At 48.1% G+C, this 5,118-nt stretch overlaps 1 pseudogene; it reads right to left on the bottom strand.

Moving 5' to 3' along the window:
• Positions 1-701: 701 nt before the first annotated feature.
• On the bottom strand, positions 702-1,085 carry LOC147996443 (small integral membrane protein 15-like; annotated as a pseudogene).
• Positions 1,086-5,118: the final 4,033 nt, after the last annotated feature.

Genomic DNA, 5,118 nt, shown 5'->3' with positions numbered 1-5,118 from the left:
CATACACTTGAGTTTTTAATTTTCACTTTGAATCTGCATGAGCAAAAAGGGACAAGACACCATTTCCATTATTAGTTACAAAAAGAACGAAACCCAAATCTGGATCTATGTCATCGGCAAGTTATCTGGTGGCAGTTAACTATTTCACTGCTCTCAAGAGTCTAAGAAAAAACCCAGCCCAAGGTATGACATCATTGCCAGGTATGCACCATGGTCCTCTTCTTAGTACCTCATGTACTTGAAGTAAGAAAATTCTCCTATCCAGTGGGCAGTGTTTGACCCAGCAAGACAATGGTTTGCAGCAGTTGTCACAAAAATACAATTTTCCGTGTGCATACATAAGTTCCCAAATAGCAAATGGTGGTCAGTTTAGAGAATTTTTATTACAGGTTGAGCATACAGAGCTTAAAGGTAATTTACATAACCTCTTCAGTGACTCGTATTTTGACTGAGACCCAGCAGAAGGCTGGTGTAGAATGTAGTAGTCTCTGCCTCACGGTGAACACAAGAGTGCGATTTTGCAGCAGAATTTTTGTGCTAAGGTGTGTTTCGCCTGTGTGATAAATGCTCGCTTATATTACCTGTCAGTAGAAACCAACAAACTTCTTTTTCCAATCCCAGATATTACTACAGTGTTGCGGCCACCACAAGATTCTTGTATGCAGTGTACAGTTCGATTTAATTTGCTAAAAAGCGCTATCATGAAGTCCAAGGAAACCATGTAGTCCTCCCAGTGCGAAGGGTTTTCCAGATGACTTCACTAGTTTTAGAACCTGTGCATTCCTTCAATCCTTTTTCAGTTGTTTTGCAATATTTTCTTGACTTTTTTTTTCCCTTTCCTTTGCTCCTTCCCCCTGGCTTCAGCCATCTTGGTCAAATTCCAGGCCAATTCTGCGCTAGCTAGGAACCCTGACTGGAGGGCCAAGCCACTGTTGTGAGGAAGCCACGTGGGTGCCTGCAGCTCGCGCCATTCTCTGCCCAAGCTTTCACATCAAGCATCTTGGGCTGCAGTGGCGATCTCTAATCTTTGCCTGGAATTATCGAGGGAGCCAGCCGCAGTTCTGAGGACCGCTGGCTGGTGTCTTTTTCTTTAGTTCTACCACACATTTTGGAGAGGCTTAAATTCTGGTTTGTGGCAAAGATATCGTCCCAGGCGGAGCATCTCCCAGGCACCAGAGTCTTGGATCTACGTGTTCTTTTTTCACGCTCAGGAATATCCTTCCATTCAAAGCCAAAAGTCTCCGGCCCTGTGTGGCACTCGGTGGCTCTTTGCTGCTATCCTCCCTCTTGACTTTTCCTCCTTAGGACTTCTCCTTGCTCACTCTTCCCCTGCACCTTGGCCACAACCACCCTGGCTCAGGGCCCTCCCTATCTTGTCTAGCAGAGCCAAGCAGGGTCCGAGGGCTGGGGATTGGTGGAAGCCGGAGCGGCCTGTCACAAGCCGCGTTGCATGCCAGGGGAACCTTCCCCCCTACCATGATATTATAAGGAAGAATCTGTCCTGGCTGGTTTTATAAAAACTTGACACAGCTAGAGTTATCAGAGAGGAGGAAGCTCAATTGAGTAAGATTCAGCCGTAGGCAAGCCTGTAAGGCATTTTCTTAATTAGTGATCCATGGGAGAGGGCCCAGCCACTGTGGGTGGAGCCATCCCTGGGCAGTGGTCCTGGGTTCTCTAAGAAAGCTGGCTTAGCAAGGGAAGAGGAACAAGCCAGTAACCAGCACCCCTCTATGGCCTCTGCCTCAGCTCCTGCCTCAAGGTTTCTGCCCTGTTTGAGTTCCAGTCCTGACTTCCTTCAATGATGAACAGCGATGAGAAAGAGTAAGATGAATAAACTCTTTCCTCCCCAGGTTGCTTTAGTCACAGTAACCCTGTAACCCTGACTAAAGCAAACACTGTGTTAGAGAAGATAATCTGTGTGTATTAATCCACACAGCTAGTGTAGTGACAGGATTCCAGGGGTTTATGGTCCCGAGCGCCCATTTCTCCTTTACTCAGCAGCTGTCCTCAGAATGCTCTAAAGAAGTTCGGAGTAACCTGAACATATCTTGTGAACAAGGCACACGAAGTGGAAGCCTTAGTAGACCTCTTGATCAAGTCTAAATTCAAAATTTGTTTTCTAGACAGGCTTCAAGATCAACAGAGTAAGATTTTCTTAGAATCAAGAAGCAGACAGATGGGGCTAGAGACGTGGCTCAGAGGTTAAGAGCACTGTCTGATCTTGCAGAGGACCCTGGTTCAATTCCCAGTACCCAAATCATCTGGGATTCCAGTCTCAGAGAGTTAGATACTCTCTTCTGGCCTCCCTGGTATAAGGCTCACATATGCAGGTGAAGCCCACATAAAAGAAATAAAACTCAAAAAAAGATAAAGTGGGAATGCACATCTTTTTTTTTTTTTTTTTTTTTTCCTTCGGAGCTGGGGACTGAACCCAGGGCCTTGCACTTGCTAGGCAAGCGCTCTACCACTGAGCTAAATCCCCAACCCCCAAGGGAATGCACCTCTTTAATCCCAACATTTGGGAGGAGGCCGAGGCAGGCAGATGGCTGTGAGTTCGAAGTCAGACTGCTCTACAGCGTGAGTTCCAGGAGAGACTCTGGCTCCACAGCAAAGGAAAAGTGGACAGAGAGCCTCTTATTTCATAGTTCTTAGAAACAGTGTACAGGGACCTGAGTGCTGAATAGACCAGGAAGAAAAAGACCAGGTCAGGCCCCAAACTTCCTCTGGATCCACCTCGCTAAGCAGCGTTTACTCATTTCTTGTGTTCTGTTCTGTGTTCGGTGATCTTGAAGAATGAGCTAGTCTTCATGCTGCAGCTTTAAACTCTAATCTCAACAGCTCTGCGCTCAGGGGAGAGGGCAGGGAGGGCAGGCTTACAGGCTGCAGTCCTGAGGTCAGCTAAGCTTACTCAGACAAGGCCTCATGGGGGCATCAGAGGCAGCGGGTGGGGACTTCAGCCGGAGCCCCGGCGGGCTGGGCTGGGAATTGTAAAGAAAGGCTGCTCAGAAGGATTTGGTTGTGGTTGTCCCCTTTGTTTACTTTGGGCAACGCTGTCATCTTTTAACTGACCCTTCCCAGATGAGATCCTCAGTTTTCAGCTGAGTAAAGTCAGGGGCCTTGCCAACGGGGCGTTTGAAAGCTTTGTGGTCAGTCGCTGGAGGGAGTCCTGAGCAGCTGACACCCCTCCCCCACTCGGAGAAGCAAAGCCAGGGCTGCTAACCTGCTGACTGCAGCTCTGGGCCCCGTAAAGCAGGCGTCTCATCCTCTGCCGTGGTGAGACACTGTGGAAGGCCAGGGAACTTTCCACAGGAGGGAGGAAGTTAGCCACATCCCTCCCAGCCACTCTCCACTGCGCTCTGGCTTCAGCCACATCGGTGTGGGTGCCCGGGGCCGGTGCTGGGTTGTAGTTGAGAATTGCCTGCATCGACTTCTTGGCTTAAAACAAAAACACTTTCCTTCAGGGCCATAGATTCACAGAGTAAATCCCAACCCAAAGGTGCGTAATATGTGCTTTTCTTTCGTGACTTAAGTTGAACACCATCTGGGCAGCTATGTAGAAATCAGGGGAAAAAGGAAAGTTCATTTACTGTATGCGTTTTAAAAATTCTCTAGTTTCCTTTGGCCCTCAAATACCAAAGAATGGAGTCTTTTATGTCTGATTGGAAACATCTGGTCTGCATGTCTTCGGAAGGCTAGACTACGGTAGGGTGCAGCTTTGCCTAGGCTAAGGTGGGATGGCTTGCCTGTTTTAATTATGGCATCTCGAGTCTTAATGGACTAAAAGTCACTTAATACAACCTCTTAATGTTAATACCATGGAAACAGGCCAGATAGGTGAGGACTCAGTGCCAGAGAGCTCATGTCAAAGGTGAACCAGCACCCAGGTGGCCTTTGTCTGGTCTCCACTGTAAGCACGCAGTGCTTAGGGAGGACTCTTGTACTAAACAGGAAACTATAAAATGCACAGCTCCTGCATTTGAGACCCTCACTTATTTCCAGTTCTGCAGTTTCTTCCGATGGATATTCAGAACAGAAACCTGATGCTCACTCACACCGTGCCTACTGTGTGCCAGGTGCTCACACTGTGCCTACTGTGTGCCTGGTGCTCACACTGTGCCTACTGTGTGCCAGGTGCTCACACTGTGCCTACTGTGTGCCAGGTGCTCACACTGTGCCTACTGTGTGCCAGGTGCTCACACTGTGTCTACTGTGTGCCAGGTGCTCACACTGTGCCTACTGTGTGCCTGGTGCTCACACTGTGCCTACTGTGTGCCAGGCTGTTGCGTATACTCCTCATCTCATCTTTACAACAATTCTGTGAGGGATACCTCATTATGGCTACTTCATAGATGATGAAGTTGAGAGGTTGTCCAAGTGTGCCCAACTGGAAAGATGCAGCATCAGGACCAGAGTCCACGTTTCTTCTATTCAATAGCTCCTCTGCACATCACACTGAACAGTTAATACTTTCCAACTTTCTAAACCAAGGCCTCATTTTCCTAAGTTTTAATTTTATAGTTACAGTCATTTAATACATATTAGAAAGCTCATTTCACCAGGCACAGCTGAGACACCAGTGATACCAATGATACAGCAGTGGACACAAGGACTTTTTTCCAGAACACAGTCCCTTAGGGGAGCGGACAGTAACCCTTAAAATAAGTCCCAGGAAGTAAGCCATGCGGCTAAAGAATGAATCAGGAGAAGGAGTAGGGGATCCTGGAATCTGGGGCTAGGGAAAGACAGAGATTTCACCAAAGGAAGTTGTCTGTGTGGGTGGAGTTAGAACAAAGAGCTCAAGGGGCCTGAGAGAACAGACCAATGGACATCTTTGGGGAGATGCTGAAAAGAGCAAAAGATGCCTCTAACATCGGGGAAGGGCAGAGAGCAGTGTGCAAGAAAGCAGGAGTATGAGGCGGAAGGCAGCGGAGGCCAGGTTGGGTAGGGCCTGTTTTGAGGCAAAACCACCAGCTTTTCTCCTGAAAGAGAAGGGGCCAGGGAAGCACTAGAGCACAAGACAGATTCTGGAGGGTGTGTTGAGCGGAGAACAGAGAACAGGGAAAGCAGAAACCCTAGCTGGGCGTCCATAGCAAGTAATCGGGTGAAGATGACGCTGAC

The sequence above is a fragment of the Rattus norvegicus genome, chromosome 2 (genome assembly GCF_021556685.1).
Source record: "Rattus norvegicus strain SHRSP/BbbUtx chromosome 2, alternate assembly SHRSP_T2T, whole genome shotgun sequence".
Classification (NCBI taxonomy): Eukaryota; Metazoa; Chordata; class Mammalia; order Rodentia; family Muridae; genus Rattus; species Rattus norvegicus.
The sequence above is the reverse complement of the archived record's forward strand: the minus strand, read 5'-3'. Positions and strand labels throughout refer to the sequence as shown.